The sequence below is a fragment of the Cnephaeus nilssonii genome, assembly GCF_951640355.1.
Source record: "Cnephaeus nilssonii genome assembly, chromosome: 9".
Taxonomy (NCBI): Eukaryota; Metazoa; Chordata; class Mammalia; order Chiroptera; family Vespertilionidae; genus Cnephaeus; species Cnephaeus nilssonii.
The window spans coordinates 85,558,416-85,575,363 of NC_137080.1; the positions used below are offsets into that span (position 1 = coordinate 85,558,416).

General features: G+C 50.1%; 1 protein-coding gene across 14 annotated transcripts in view; it reads left to right on the plus strand.

Annotated features, from left to right (window-relative positions):
- TRERF1 (transcriptional regulating factor 1) overlaps window positions 1-16,948 on the plus strand; it is a 210,231-nt gene that overhangs the window by 39,108 nt on the left and 154,175 nt on the right. For 3 of the 14 annotated variants that reach the window (XM_079780577.1, XM_079780575.1, XM_079780576.1), the window contains exon 3: window positions 436-565. The exons of the other annotated variants lie outside the window; for them this stretch is intronic. The gene's annotated coding sequence lies outside the window, so the exon portion shown is untranslated. The remainder of the gene's footprint in view (window positions 1-435; window positions 566-16,948) is intronic. 14 annotated transcript variants of the gene reach the window in all.

Below are 16,948 nucleotides of genomic sequence, written 5' to 3' on the forward strand. Positions count from 1 at the left end.
GAACTTGTGCATGAAAAAAACACTATAAACCAAGTGAAAAGGTAGGTGATAATCTGAGAAAAAAACATTTGCAATGTATATAATAAAAGTAGCTAACTTACTTAAATATGCAGAGATCCTTCTTAGAAATAAAGGATCATTGACTTACTTGGCAAAAGACGGGAACAGAAATTCACAGGAAAAGAAGGGTAAATGACTCGGCAAAGGAAAAGATGCACAAACTCTCTCTTAAAATAAAACATGCAAATCAGAAGTACAGTAAAACGGCATTTGTAACCTATCAGATTGGAAAAGATCAAAACGTTGGTAATATATTGAGTTGGTGAAGCTGTAAAGAAAGGCACTTTTGTACCTTGCTGGTGAGAGTAAACGGATACAGCTGCGTTGGAAGGCAATTTGTGATATTTATCTAAATGATAAATGCCCATATCTTAGGACCCTGTGATGTGGAAGACAAAGTAGCAGAAAAAAGGCACTCCTGCGTACCTGCTCTGGAGAAACATTCACATACACCCACGATGTTCATTGAAGATTATTGCCATAGTGGAAAATTGAAGACAACAAGGTACAGATCCATCAATAGGGTGGATAAATACTTATTTAGTAAGGCTAAATAAAATTGGGGCTATTCAGACCATTAGTGGGTCAACAAATCAACTTAGTGGTCTGTGACACAGTGTGAAACAAAGACTAGAAAATTACGGAGAGCACTGTACATAGTGACGGTAAATACTTGGTGAGATTTTTGTTTCAGTTTTGCATATTCACAAGTGTGAACTGGGTCAATAGAAAATATATTTCTTGCCGAGACCGGTTTGGCTCAGTGGATAGAGTGTCGGTCTGCGGACTGGAAGGTCCCAGGTTCGATTCCGGTCGAGGGCATGTACATTGGTTGCGGGCACATCCCTGGTGGGGGGCGTGCAGGAGGCAGCTGGTCGATGTTTCTCTCTCATCGATGTTTCTAGCTCTCTGTCCCTCTCCCTTCCTCTCTGTGAAAAATCAATAAAATATATTTAAAAAAATAAAAAATAAAATATTAAAAAAAAGAAAGAAAAAAAAAGAAAATATATTTCTTACTGCAGGACTAAGTCAAGGACTTGGTACTAAAAACAATGCAAGAGTAGTTTAAAAGAATGGATTGATACCTTTTAAATATATATATATATATATTTATTGATTTCAGAGAGGAAGGGAGAGGGAGAGAGAGATAGAAACATCAAAGATGAGAGAATCATTGATCGGCTGCCTTCTCCATGCCCCACACTGGGGATCGAGCCCGCAACCCGGGCATGTGCCCTGACGGGGAATCGAACCATGACCTCCTGGTTCATAGTTCATTGATCAATCACTGAGATGCCTGTCGGGCAAGATAGGTACCTTTTGCTAAGAAAAGGTCTCAGAAATGTACAATGTGATACCATTTTTGAAAAAGAAAATGGTGTCGTATTTTTGACAGTATTGTATTTTTGGTGGAATCCTGTATTCATACAAAACAGGCCTGAAAGGTGTGCACCAGACTCTTAGAGGTGTCCTTTGGGGACTGGAGTGGTGTTTAGAGAGGCCTCGGCTTTAAATCGCATGCTTTAATTCGTTAAAAAAAAAAAAAAAAAGTGTGAATGTTTTACATATATGTTTATGTGATGAAAAAATGTTTGCACATTATAGAAATACTTGCCAAGGAGCTGTTAAACACAGGTGCTTGTTTCTGCCTTTTTCTAATTCACTTTCTCCTACTGATCAGTTGAAGTGTCTTTCCTTTTGCTTTAATTGGGATCTTATAAATTGTTAAGTATTCGCTTCAGTTTGTTTTTTCAGTTATTAGTTTAAGGTTGCACACAAAATCCCTTAAACAGTCTGTCAGTGGCTAATTTATTGGGTCTTTCTGTTCCTTTCTAACTTCTCTAGTTGATTCTTTTAAAATTAATTGGGCTCCTGATTTAGTAATTTCATTATTTTTTCTAAAAGCGAACTTTTGACTTTTGTTCTCTTTTGAACATTTGTTCATGTTCTTATCTATTCATTCTGTTTTCACTCTTAACTTTTCCTCTATTCTTCATTTTTTAATATCGTGAATTTCTGTCCACTTGTGCACACAAATCACCCGGGGCCTGGAGTCCTTGTTCGGTGCACATTCTGAGCCAGCCAGCTGTTGGGGTGGGCATGAGGCCCCAGACTGCATTTCTAACTGGCTCCAGGTGAGGAGCGAGAAAGTGGAGGAAATGGCACCTGCTCTTCCTCTGACCATAGGGCACTATCTTCAGGTCTCCAGCATCCAGCGAACCCGTCCACTGTGTAAAGATGATGCTCCTAACTATTGCATAAAACCCATACTGTTCTTCTTCAGAGGCGTGGAGATGGGATGCCCTGACCCACCCAGTCACCTCCTTTGACTTCATTAGTGACCACACGCTTTCCAGATGGTCCGAGGAGAGTCAAGTGTTTGTGGCGACAGGATGTCTTCGGGCATCTTTGGTTGGTTGAGCTGACTTGGGCCCCGCACCGCTGTCTCGCCTTCACCCGTTTAGCTGACTTCTTAGGTACATTTGAATTAGCTGTTCTGAACCCTTTGAATCATGGAGCTCCTTGGAATATGATGGAAGCTCTGGACTTCCTCTCCAGAAATATGCCCACCCTCATTCGTGCACACTGGAAACCCTGATTTTTCTTTTGCTTGTAAGGGCTGCGTGTATCCTGAGACCTATGCATGGAGACTCCCAGATAAGGAACAGAATTCATAGGACCGACAGAGGCTGTCTGGCCCAGCTCTGTCCGCTTTGCAGAGAAGGAGACCAAAGGCCAAGATTTGCAGGCATTTGTTTCAAGTCAGATTCTGCACCTTCCACTCGCTCCCATTCCAAGTGCAGGGGGTGCGGCCCAGTGGGAGGCCTGCTTGGCTACACACTGGTTCTGTGGAGCCAAGTGGGGGATTCCCATGCAGACCCAGCCTGCATCATCCCGGGTGAGGCCAGCCCCGCCGGTGTACTTCCTGCTGCTCAGCCCTGCCCTCAGCTTTTAGAATCACGTCTGGTCTGAGGAAGCAGAGACTCCCATCCCTTCTGGCCAGGATTCTGGGCTCAGACACTGTACTGGCTGTGACATTGCAGGGCCTCGTTCCTGCCTTGTTCCTGTGTCCCATTTCCTTCTCTAAGTCTCAGTTCTTCTAAGAGGCTTCTGGGTTGGTTCCTGTTCTGCTAACGTGATGGATATCTGGGTCCTGTGGGAGGACTAAGACCCTGCCCTGGCCATTTACTAGAGATAGCAAGTCGTGGCGGGAAGACGTCGTCTGAATCCCAGCTCATCCACATACTGGCCCTGTGGCTCTGGGTCAGTTACAGAACCCGACTGGCCTCCGGTTCTTGCTGTGTGCCATGGGAACTGTAGAATATGCCTTACCAGGGTGGTTGGAAAGACAATTGTGTAAGGTGTCTGGTGCATAGTATGTATTGGTAACCAGTAATTGGCATGACCAGTCCTGCTCCCAGGGGTTGGAGTCTCGCCTGATCTAGCCAGCTGGGGCCTTGGAAACCGTCCATAGATGTCCCGATGGGTTACAGAGGGTTATCTGGTCTGGTTCCCCCATCACAGGCCTTTGCCCATTTGTGGGGACCGTTCATAACTTCATCTTGTGCTGCCCCCTTTCCGGAAGTCACTGAGCACCCAGCCCTCCATGTGCACACTGAGGACCACAGAGGAGCTGTGTGCACCTGGAATCGCCGGCTTGTCCATGCCCTGCTGATCCCAAGGAGGACTGGACAGATTAATTTCACTTAAAAAATAGCCATAAAATCACCAGTGAAATAAGTTAATAGATGAATGACATACCTATTCCCGTAAATATTTAATGAGCTACTCTTATCCACTAGTCATGGTGCCTAGCATGCTTCTGTCCGCAGGGCAGTGATGGAGTTAGGGGCTAAGGGCAGACACGTGGGCATGGATTGCGTTTCAGTCCCTAAGATAACTGTGATGGAGGGAGGGAGGATGTGGGAGTCAGGAAAGTGAAGGTTGGGAAGGCTTCTCGGAGTAGGTGATGTTTGAACTGGTTCTTAGGGGTTGATATCTCAGTATTCTTGTCTGTTCATTTTTCCAGGTGAATGTTATAGTCACTTAAGCTCGTGAAAAATGAGTCTTGAAAAATTAACAAGCAAGGCTCATTTCAGGAATATATGTCTGGTTCAATACGAAGAGACTAGTCTGAGATAGAAATAAACTGTAAACCTCAGAACAGTCAGTATTCAACACAGTGCCTGGAATATAAATTAGTGCTCAACAAATATTTGATGAATGAATGAAGTTAGTCTCAGTAGATGTAGAAAAATACTGGGAATAATTATATATGTATTATAAAGCATCATAAAACTAAAAGTAGGTGTGCTGGGGAGATTTACCCCTAAATATGATAAAGAGCCTGCTTATGTATAATCATTTACCCAGCCTTCCCTGGGGGCTATAGATACTGACTGCAGAATACTAGAAACGTGCCCCCAAAAACAGGAACTAAACTGAAATGTCCCTTACCGAGCCTCTTATTTAACATAGTTTAACAGACGCTTGTCATAACAATATAGGAACAAAAAGAAACTAGAGGGATTGCTATAGGGAAGGAAGAGATAAAAATATCGCTGTTTTCAGATGACACAATTTCTATTCAAAGAAAATTACAAAATTCTACATGGGTGCTTCTGATCAGAAGTGAGAGCATTGGGGGTCAGTATCCCAAGGTTTCTGCCTAGATTTCATGCCCTGGCAGTTGAAATTCCAATGAAATAGTTTATCAAGCATGGAAAAATGATAACAATAACAATAATCATCAGAAAACATTGGTGGGCAAGCATACTGAAATAGGTTTTGAAAATCATTTAGCAGTGGGCTCCTCTAAGCAAAGTAGGCAGGTCGTTATTAAAACTGTGTAGCATTAGCATAAAATGGAAAAATGGGAGGTTGGTACAGTAAAGTAGATCTAAACAAGCGCAAGACATTCGTATATGGCACATTTGGAAAGGCAAACAATAGTGAAAGAAATGATTTTAAAGGAAATAGCTCTTGTGAAAAACTAGACAACCACTGGGAGAAAATGAACTTGGACTTATGCCTCAATTTGTTATAAATTCTAGATGCATTAAAACTTAGTTTTAAAACTCGGGGAAAGCAGATGGAATATTTCCCTCGCAGCAGAGAGCAAATGTGTTTGGGAAACTTCTGTCAAAATGAGCACTGGCGGCGTGGTCTGTGTTCACTGTAGAGGACTGAAATTTGAAAAACAAAAATAAGACCCGTGCACCCAGTCATTTCATCAAGGGCTGTGTGGCCTGGGGGTTGGGGTGGGGCTCTCACAGTGACATGTTTACAGCTGGGTGCGACTCAGTAAAGTGGTTTTAAAACATAACAACAATAGCCCTGGCCGGTTTGGCTCAGTGGATAGAGCGTCGACCTGCGGACTCAAGGGTCCCAGGTTCGATTCCGGTCAAGGGCATGTACCTTGGTTGCGAACACATCCCCGGTAGGAGGTGTGCAGGAGGCAGCTGGTCGATGTTTCTCTCTCATCGATGTTTCTGGCTCTCTATCCCTCTCCCTTCTTCTCTGTAAAAAAATCAATAAAATATACTTAAAAAAAATAACAACAATAATAACAATAGTGCTTTAGGTCCTATAGTATAGGGGAAGGTAACAGAAGAGGGAAACAGTTGTGATAAACTGATGGATAAGCACGTGCCAGACGGATAAAACCCTTTAAGGCAAACAGACTGTATTGGCGAAAGGACAAGACTCGGGCGCTGATCGTGTCACGTGAAGCCCAGATAATAAACGGAGGTGTGCAGAAGTGTTCAGGTTGCTAACCATCAAAGGGATGCAAGCCAGAGCAGCTCTGAGGTGGCACTGCAGCTGGCCTGTGAGATTAGGGACAAGTAGGTCCAAGTTATAAAGCCCACGGCTGAGGCCGTGGGAGAGAACAGGGTACCACTCATGGAACTGCGGACTGGACCTGTTTTCCTGGGGAGCGTGGCGACGTTGGACTACACCAGCAATGCCGGTGTTCACCTATCCTGACCAGTATTTTTATGTCTGGGAGTCCCTCAGAAATAACCATAAAGGGGCAGGAAACCAATTGGTCCAAAGATGGGAGATCAGAAATAATCCACATGTGGGTAGTTCGGGAAGGGTTACGTAAACCCTGTGACAGCCGTACGGTGGAAGACGGACCCTCGGGGAGCCGCGCGGAATGCCGTTAAGTGGAGCGAGAAGGCCGGGTGGCGTACCTGTGCGGATGGCGGGCAGGTGACGCCCTGTGCACACACAGTGATAAGCATCTGGAAAGGGCAGAGTTTGTTTGATGTGCTTTTGATCGTTTGCTTCCCCCCCCGCTTGTCAAATTGTTAATAGGTAATGCAGGTTTTCAGAAGAAGAAAGGGAGGGGGAAATTCTGGTAGTAAAAAGAGGAAACGTGGGCAGCGTGTTGTGGTGGGGAGTTGGCAAGGCGTCCACAGGGGCTGGATTTGAGTCACTACGTTGCCCTGTGGTTTGGGGCAAGTCACAGCTCTTCCCCAGCCCCTTGTCTCCACCCCAGGAGGAGGGAATGGCGCCACCCACAGATGAGATCCCAGGAGTTCCTGGCCTCTGAGCAGCACGCTGCGCATGGACTGCTCTGCGGGTGCTGGGCCCCTTCCTTCTCTCCCTCACTTTGTCCCCATCTCTGCGGTGTCTAGTTCAGTGGCAGGTCCCCTTCGAGTGGGGCGGCAGAGAAGCGGCGGCAGACAGCCCCTCCCCAATGAAGCAGCCTATAGAGCCGGTGCAGCTAACCCCGAGAAGGCTCTGCAGCCCCGGGAGGCAGGAAACAGAAATGTTTGCTCCTTTCCCTTCGGAACCAGGGATGTGGCCCAAGAGGGAAAGACTGAGACTTCAGGAGCCACGTGATCGGATTCAGCTACAGCAGGCAGCGGACCCGGCAGGCGGAGAAGGAGGCCAGCACTTCCGTGGAGCGCGTGGGATACTTTGGGGCCCAACTGATAAATTCTAGTGTCGAGCTTCTCTACTTGGGAGCGGGGTGGCCTCGAACTCCTGCAGCCGAGCCTCGTTTTCCTCCGTTTCCCTAGTTGGTTGTGAGCATGACTGCGGGTGCTGTGCTAAGCGTTCTCTGCTTTCAGTTATTGCTTGTCACGGCTTTTCCCTGAATGCGCAGCAAAAAAGGCCCGATGCTGGGTCCCATCGGGATTCACAGGGCCATCTGAATGACCGTCCCTGCCTCAGGGGAGCTGGCCCAGCCCAGTGGGAGGGGCCGTGACCCGAATCCCTGCACAGGGAGGTCATGAGGAGGCAGCGAGGTCAGGGATGGTGTTTTTAGGATGAGGGAGATTGGGGCCATTCAGGGCAAGACGCTGGTGACTGGTCAAGAGGTAGAGTGTGAGGGTGCCCGAGAAAGAAGTGGTATGTGAGGGGGAAGGTTCCAGAAGGCCTCAGGTGGATTCGTGCCGTCCTGTAGGACACACTGAGCACATCCATGTCTGTTACCTCGTGGGAGCCTCCTAGCGACTGGGAGGGGAGGGCACTCAGCTTCGCAGGGACTGACGGGATCTGACTCCTGTGCCCCATCCTGTGCCTGCTCCCTGGAGCCCGTGCTTTCTCCAGATGGGTCGTGGGCACCGGCCAGAGTTCAGCGTCTTGCCTCTGAGTGAGGAGGTGGTGGAGGGGAAGAGGGTAACGCAGGGCAGGAAACGTTTTGGGGTGGAGAAGAAGGAAGCTGAGGTCCTGAAGGGGGTCTGACTGATTTGGGGGAGGTGGTGGTTAGGATAAGGGACCCGGAGTCGGTCACCGGCGGGTCAGTCCCAGCTTCACATCCAGCAGCCTCCATGACCGGGACCAAGTCCATCCGCTTCGCCGAGCTTCAGTCTCTCTCTCTGTAGGATGGGGATGAGCAGCTCACCTCCTACGGGTGTGGGAAGACACACCCATCCCGAGTTGTGCATGGAGAGCGTTGGCCTCCTGTAAGTCTCCCGAGCATGACAGCGGCCACTGCTGTTATTTCTGTGATCAGGAAGGAACAGAGCCCCCCCACACACACCCCCAGGGGTGGTGTTTCTGTGTTGTTGGTCAGTAACGCTTCTTACTTCACATGGCAGCTAGATGCTTCTCTCTCTCTCTGCCCCTCTCTATTTTCAATTTAAAGCAGCAAACCGTAGGCAGCCCCTTTGTATGTCAGGCATTTTGTTCTGTAATTCTACATACATTAGCTCATGTAAGTCCTCCCAATCCTGTGAGGTGAGGGTCATTATCTTTGTTTTTCAGATGAGGACGTGTAGGCGTAGAGAGTCCCACAGGAGGTGCAAACCCTGTGTAGACACCAAGCAGACATGCATGGAGCGCTGTGTGCGGGTGCTGGTGTCCTGGGCCCGTGAGCAGGTTCCTGCCCCCTCCTCAGTGGGCAGCTGGGACAGCAGGGGCTGTACTCTATCGAGACCTTTCCCTTCCCAACTGTGAGGCTGGAGGTACTAACCCTCAGGGCCTCACTCTGCTGTCTGAGACGTGGCAGAGGTAGCAGCACTTAACTAAGCTCCTCGCTTTTTGTGAGGCTCCAGAGCACAGCGCCCAGTGGTGGCTGTAACCTCGGGCACTGCCCAGCCCCTGGGAGAGGGGCCTTGAGCCTGGGGAATGGGTATATTAGCCTTGACTCAATGTCAAGGCTTTAGTGACCCTTGCACCTCCCTGTTTGTGCCCAAGGCAAGAGGAGTTCTCTGAGCTCAGCAAGTGTGAACTCGGCTCCACTGGATGAATACAAAGAGAACTAACTCATTGTGTGAGTTCCTCCCAACAGAAAGCAGGCAGCCCCAAGGTTCTGGACCAACTTCTAGGGCCTTTATGCTCAGCTAGGACGCAAGGAGGGATTGGCCGAGAGAACAGTTGGAGGGTAGGATCCACCGGCTGGAGGGAGAACCCTGGCGGGGGGGGGGGGGGGGGGGGGGGGGGGGCGGGGAGGAGAGGGAAATGAGGTTGGGTGTGGCTTCTGACTGAGTCAAGGCCTGTGAACAAGCCAGAGGCCTTCAGGCCCGTGCAGTGGGGCCAGGTTTTCTGAGAGCTGTGCTTAGCTGTGATATTCAGGACAGCTGGATTGGGGTGGAGGGTAGGAAGGAAAGGGGGAGTCCTCCTAGGAGTGAGAGCCCATAATGCGGCCAAAGAGAAGTACAAGTCCGGTGGGAAAGGAGGTAGGGATGAGAAAGTGGGAGTGGCATGGACACAGGCGACTCCCTGGGTGTGGAGGTGTGCACAAGAGACTAGGGGGAGGCCCAGTTTTAGGGCGATGACTGGGAGTTGGTAGGACCACCAACAGAGGTAGGGAGGAGCCAGCAGAGACAGGTGGAGGGGAAGACGTGGAGCTGAGCTCACCTGGGACATGTGGCGTTTGAGGAACCTGTGAGAACGGCAGGTGGAGGTGTCTGGTCAGAAGAACGTCTCGGCAGAAGTTGGTGCCATCTGCAAACGAATTCTGCACTTGAAGCCCCAGGTGTGGGGGGGACCAGCAAGCAGAGTGTGGGTGGCAGAGCAGGTGGATGGCGGAGGCCTGGAGGGCACTAACAGGTATAGGCCTGGAGTCTGCAGATGGGAAGGCCATACGCTCCAGAGAGATTGCTATAGAACACCCCACCCTGAACGTACCCCACTCTGTGCCTTAAACTCTGCACCGCAGGGTGCAGGGTGGAGTCCAGACGCCTTAACCCAGTGTCTAGGGCCCCGCCAGAGCAGGCCCTGTACGAGCCTCGGAGGTTGCATAACAAGGTCCTGCAAAAGCTGGGTGACTTAAAACAACAGAAATGCATTTTCTCACAGTTCTGAAGGCCGCAAGTTCGAACTCAAGGTGTTGGCAGGCTTGGTTCCCTCCTGAGGCTCCGCGGGAGAATCTGTTCCTTGCCTCTCTCTGAGCTTCCGGTGCTACGGACAGTCCTTGGCTTGTGGACTCATCACTCCAGTCAGCCTCTGTTGTCACATAGTCCTCTCCTGTGTGTGTTCGTGTCTCTGTTTTCTCTCCTTAGGAGTCATTGGATCAGGGTGGGCTTAAGGTGACTATGGCCTTATCTTAACTAATTACATTTGCAAAGATCCTATTTTATTTCTTTAAAAATATATATATTTTTTTATTGATTTCAGAGAGGAAGGGAGAGGGAGGGAGAGAGAGAAACATCAATGATGAGAGAGAATCATTGATTGGCTGCCTCCTGCACACAAGGATTGAGCCCGCAACCCGGGCATGTGCCCTTGACCAGATTTGAACTTGGGACCCTTCAGTTTGCAGGCCGACGCTCTATCCACTGAGCCAAACCAGCCAGGGCCCCAGCACTCTCTTTATTGTGTGTGTCCCCTACAGGCTTGAGCCCTTGATATGAAACAGACCTGCCCGTCTCCCCTCCCTGCAGGGTAACTTGGGGTTCGAGAGCCCAGCTCCAGAGTGCCGTGGAAGAGGCTCGGTGTCCTGGCTTTCCACTTAATTAGCCATGTGACCCTGCTCTAACCTCCCAGCCTCCGTTTCCCCATCTGTTAGATGGAGCTATTAAAGGAGAATTTAATAAATTAAATGAGAGAAGAAAAAAAAAAGCAGCTAGTGCAAGACTCAGGACGCCATGGGGTAGTTGTGGTGTCTGTCAGCCTTTGTGCACCGGGCACTTCGGAGATGCTCCGTAAATATTTGTTGATTGCGTGAGGAGACGTAACTTGATGAGAAGTGACATGTCTGTGTTTATGGAGGTGACCCTTCCTTAGAAACCCCCCTTCTTCCTGCCCTCCGTCCCCGGGAGCTGGGTAATTACAGTTGGGTTTCAGCTAAGTGCTGACGAGCAGGGGGAGTGGCGGTGAGCAGGGGTCGCAGTTTGAGTCAGGCTCGCAGCCCTGCACCCAGCGTTTCTCTTTCATGTGGATGGAACAAACTTCGGCTGATTACATTAGCGGTACCTATGGTGGCTGCAATGGATGAGTCACCGTTTACTGTAAAGCTTTCAGATGCCCGGCACACACATGCCAGTCGGGAGAGAGAGAGAGGCCTTCTGCAATCTGGCAGTCCAGCCACGAGTGGCTGAAAAGAGGCCTAAAACACTTCCTGCGATTCCGGCCGCGGGAAGGCTTGGGTGAGGGTCCACAGCCTTCAGCTGCCTCCTCCTCGCATTTCCTCCTGGAGTTTTATTTCGATCTATAAAACAGGAGTAGTCATATTTTGAAGTCAGTTAAACAAGTCTGTGCAAATTTGTGTTTGCTTGTTCCTGAACTAGAGATTTATGCTTGAGTCTGGTTTTGTTTTTGTGTGGAATGTTAAAAATAAATTTAAAGGACCTACTCTTGTTTGTTTGTTTTTTAAATACATTTTTTATTGATTTCAGAGAGGAAGGGAAAGGGAGAGAGAGGTAAAAACATCAGTGATGAGAGAGAATCTTTGATCGGCTGCCTCCTGCACCCCCCTCCCCCCCCCCCCCGCCCCCCCGCCCACTGGGGATTGAGCCCGCAACCTAGGAATGTGCCCTTGACCGGAATCGAACCTGGGACCCTTTAGTCCACAGGCTGATGCTCTGTCCACTGAGCCAAACCGGCTAGAGCTTGTTTCTTGATTATGAGCCACTAAGAGCTATGCTCCAAAGTCTGAGACCTTTTTTCCTTTGAAGTAGAAACATCTTTGCCTCTTCCCTGCCTGCACGCCATGGTTTTCTTTTCAAGAGATGAACCTGTGAGCCCTGGCTGGGTGACCCAGTTGGAGCGTCGTCCTGTACACCAGAAGGGTTGTGGTTTGATCCCTGGTCAGGGCACATACCTAGGTTGCGGGTTCGATCCCTGGTCGGGGAGCGTACGGGAGGCACTGATTGATGTTTCTCCCTCTCTCCCCTCCTCTCTCTCTCCAAAGATCAGTGAAAATATTTCCTTTGTGAGGATTAAAAAGGAGAGAGAGATGAACCTGTGAAATTCCATTTGGTCTCCACTGGTAGACAGGGCTTGGGGCATTGTAGTCTCTGAGAACGAGCTCGGTGTGAAGAGCTGAAAAGACTGGTAGGCGCAGCGTGTTCCCTCCTGCAGGTGGGGCCGGGTGGGGCAGGGTGTGGGGAGAGTGAGCGGCTGGAGAGGCACACAAGTGTGCCCTGTACGTGCCTGGCACCTTGATGAAAACCAGGTTCCCTGCATGAGGGCTATGTGGCAGGGCCTGGGGCTATACTGTAATTTAAAATCTGATTGAATGGATAAAACGTCTTTGTGCATGTCTGTGCCATTGGGCCTTGGGTAAACTATGTAACCTCTCAGCCTCAGTTTCTTCATCTGTAAAATGGGCCCACTGACACCTTCATTGGGTGATTTTCAAGGATCTGATGAGAAATCTAAGGCACCTATTACAGGCCTGGCCCATAGTAGGGCTCAAAACGTGGTCGTTGAAATGACAAGAAGTGCTCTGAACCTGTTGTTCTGAGAGCAGGGATGGTGGAGGGAGCCTGTGGCGAGAAGAGGGGAGTGAAGTTGTGCCTTCTAGGTAATCAGTCCACTCCCTGGTTGTCGATGGAAATAAAATTAAAATCTTAAGTTGGCCTCTGTTTTCACTTGACTCGTTTCTGCCTCTCCATCTTGGATTTGCTGTTGGCCCACGTGCAACGCCCCCTTTCCCATCCTCTGGGCCCGCCGCCTCCTCTTGGGCCTCTCCTAACTGGCCACGGTTTTCTGGTGTATTTAGAGGATGGCATGAGCCGCTGCAGTTTAGTTCACACCCTCCCATTGTGCTCTGGCCGGTCAGGCAGAGGAGGTGATCCTAAGGCCCTAGTCAGGCCCTGGGTCTCCTGAGATTTTCATCCCCCCCAACCCCGGAAACAAGGCGCTGTTCAGGACATCTATTTGGGATTCTGAAACTTGGGGCTCTTTGGGACCTAGCCAAGGTATGTGGGGGCAGTGGTGACAGACTATTTGCAACCGAGACTTTGGGGGCATTCAGAATAATGGTGGCCAAGGTTGGATGATATTTGTGGTGAAGGCAGTGGGGTTAAGGGCCGTCCTCTCTTCTCCCATCCCCAGGGCACACACCCCTGCCCCCTGTGAGCCAGCTTTTGGAGGTGGAGGTTACTGACTGACCTGGAGCAGAGCACCCTTGCTCCTTGAGTTTGCCAGTCTCACACCACCCCCCAAAGTCCTTGGGGGGAGGGGGCTTGGTGTCTTGTGTGCAGCAGCACCCTCAGGGCACCCCTCAGTATGCCCATGGCGAGGGAGGGAGTGAATGAACAAAGGGCCAAATGCAAGCCCCTCACAGTGAGGAAAAATCCCGACAGGGCGAGCTTGCTGTCCCCTCCACCAAAGAAGGGGGAGTTACAATTCGTTGTTCTTTCTTCTTTGTACATAGGTGTGTGCTGGGCTGTGTAGCATCATTTCAGTTGTACCCCGGTGAGCCCTAGAGTTCCCTTTGCTTGGTTCTCCCTCGTGCAGTAACCATGTGGCCTTAGGGTGTGGCTGGCAGGGGTGAGGGGACAGTCCCTGTAGGGGAGCAGGAGTATTTTCCTTGCCCAGAAGATGTGGTTCCTAAGACTTCTGTTTCATGCTAAGTGGGTCCAACAGGAGGAATAAAACCTACTCATGTCGTGTAGGCAAGAGAGGTCAACTGGCCCCTCGTACGTGATGCTCGGGATTCTGACTCCAAGGAAGGTGTTGCTTCTGCAGCATCACACGGACTCCTGGGACACTAGGATGCTCTCCTGTGGGCAGCCCAATCCACCCGGGTCCTGTGGAACCTGCGTGGAGGACAGAAAGAATAGTCGTGGTCACCAAAAGTGATGGTCTCTCCTCCCTGCCACACGGGAGAGGATCTGACTGTGAGGATGGGACTCAGAAACGGAGACAGAGGAGCTGGCCCCGGTTCCCAGAGCCCTCAGGGACTACCCAACGTGTCCCGAACACCCTGGTTCTGGTCTCCGTGAGTCCTGGAGCTCGTCTCTCCTCCCTACTTCCCCGACCTCTGACCCCTTTGTCAATCTCCGGTGCCTTCAAATCAGCATTAGGCCGGGCGCGGTCTGCAGCAGCGATTTTCAGCCTTTCCCCTGTCATGGCACACATGAGCTCATTACTAAAATTCTGCGGCACACCAAAAATACATATTTTGCCGATCTGACACACAAAAATAGCAGGTATAATTTTGATTCATTCACACCGGACGGCTGTTGTTGTGTTGGCTGTTGTCACTTTGTTATTTGACAGCCTGAGGGAAAAGAGGCCGGTGCCCCTGCCTAAACAGTCAAGCATGGCGTGTCTGAAACATTCTCGTGGCACGCCGGTTGCAAATCGCTGCTCTACACATTCCTTTTCTAAAAAGCCTTCCGTCTGCGAGAACTGTCTTGTCCGGGTGTTTCTCATATGAAGCAACGTCAGCGCTGTGTTTGCTGGGCACCCCGGCGCTGTGGCCCCTCGGAAGGCCTGGGCCCTTCTCTGGGTAAGTGTGGGCACTTGAGCGTCAGCTTCCCTTCAGCTGTGCCTCTTCTCTCCCCGCCGGCAGGTGCCTGAGGACACCCAGGCCCCCAGGTGGCAATTGGGAAAGATAAGACCTCTCTGTCCCGGGGGCTTCTGGGGGAGGAATCTAGCTGCCGTGGGGCCTGTACTTTCTCTTTGATCGTCAGGTTTAATATACTCTCCTCTGTAATGGAAACCATAACACAAACTGATTACTAAAATTTGACTATTGGTTGAATGAGAAACCTGTGAGAGGGACCCACTTCCTCTTGATTTTTGTTTTATTTTAAACAATTCTGTGCAGTCTGTTTCATTTCTCTTCCTCCGGACTTTTTGTTTAGAAGAGTCACAAACAACATACGATAAAAACCAAAACCGTTTAGAAAGTAACACTGGACCCCGGGGAATACACAGCACTTTCCCTCCAGGGCACCTTCCTTCCTGCCATCTGGTTGTGGCTCCGTGTGTGTTTGATGGGGCGGCAGGTAGATGTTGCCATGGAGAAACGGGCCCATAAGGGGATGGGGACGGACTGGAGTCCACACTGGAGTGACCCTGCTCAGGCTCCAGGCCATGCCTCCGCTCCTCCCCAGGTGCTGGTGTTAGATGCGGGGTAGTCTCCCTGTTGGTGTACATCCTTGGCCTGCCCTCCCTGTGGTTTCATTGGCTTCCTTAGCCTGCGCTCTCACTAAAGCATTGTTGTAATAACGTGTTGTATGTGGTGCCGGGGCAGTCTTGAATGGATTTCTTCCCCACTCATCCATTTAGCGGACATATTTCTTGACCTGCTTGCACAAGGCAGTGTGCCAGGCGCTGACGGTTTGAGGGTTGGGAGGGACAAAAATCTCACTTTTGAGGTATCTTTTCTTCGGGGTTGGGGCACAGGACTATATTACAACTATAATATGAAACAGAACAAAGTCAGTACTATAAGAAGCATACAGGCAAAATGGTATAGTGGAAAGGGGTTAGTGTTTTTAAAATATGTTTTTATTGATTTTAGAGAGAGAGGAAGGGAGAGAGAGAGAGAGAGAGAGAGAGAGAGAGAGCCATCAATTAGTTGAAAGAGAGAGAGAAACATTGATTGGTGGCCTCCTGTATGCACCTCGACTGGGGATCGAACTGGCAACCTGGGCCTGTGCCCTGACTGGGAATCGAACCAGCGACCTTTCGGTGCACGGGACTACGTTCCAACCAGCGGCGCCCCACCGGCCAGGGTTAAATTTTGCCGAGACGCATGGGGCTGTGTTTTGAAGGATGAATAGAATTTTGGTGCTGGCAGTCTATGACAAGGCACTTGGGGAAATAGGGAATAAGGGCATGCCGTGGCCACACTCTTGATTCCTTAATCCCACACTGCACAGACAGAGGTGATCCCGGCCTGGGTTTGAGTGGGACTCGCCCAATATGGTTTTGCAAAATGCTTGGACCTGCTTTTACTTGGGGGTTATGGTTGGAGGTGGAAGTTGGCAGTAGGAGAGGGCTAGTATTTACTGAATGTTTCCCTCACATTCATCAAATTGACATACATCATCTACTCGAGAGACATAGCTAGCAAGGGCTGGAGCCGGGACTGAACTCAGAACTCCGACTCCAGGGCCTCTGAACTTCCCACGCTGGTGCCTTATCACCTTCTCCTGGGAAGTTGCTGGTGCTAAACAGTTATGCCCAAACAGTAGGATTCAGGTTGAAAGTAGAGTTGGCTTCTGACTGGTAGGCATGCTTGTGGAAATATTTTGCTGTCTTAACTCACATCCTGCAAACTTTCTGTGGTTGGCGGAAGGAATATTCCCGCTGCGGTCATGCTTTGTGGAGGCCTCTCCGCAGCGCCCCTCTTGGCCCTGTGCTGTTTGACCAGTTTCTCGGGTGATTGCCATACGTATTGTTTTCTGAGGAGCAGTATCTCCTGACCTCTGTGACCTGCCCAAGCTGGCGAGTCACCCTCTGTGCCTGAGTGGGTTGTGAGTGTACTCCTCATGGGGACAAGCGTTGGAGCTGGCAGAATTGGCCCGATACCCTTTGGTGAAGTTATTGTTGGACAGACCGATGCCGTCCCCTGAACTTGAAAAGGAGAAACAACGAGAGTGAGTGGGGTGAGGCGCTGGCGGGGTAGGAGGTGGGACTTCCTGGGGCAGAGGCAGTAGACTGGGCTTTGGGAAGTCTAGACCCATTCCCCAAGGATGTCTTGAGACATGAGGGGTGTGTCAGGTAGATGACTGTCTTTCTGGGAGTAGGGTGGATGTTTGGCTCTTAGCAAATATTTGGCAATAATGAAATAATACTGTTATTCTAGAGCATACCTCCATGGTGCCTCTGTCTTGTCATTTTTGACCCTCAGCGAGGGCTTTGTGTCACGAGCATGTCTGAGGAGGGTGCCCGAGACTGTCAGTTTTGTCACGCGTGAAGAGTGAGGTGCCACCCCACGGCAGGTCCCAAACCCCGTTACACAGCTCATTTCTTGTCCCCACTCCCCTCTGTGGACGCCCTCTGCCTCCTTCCCTTCTTTCTCCAT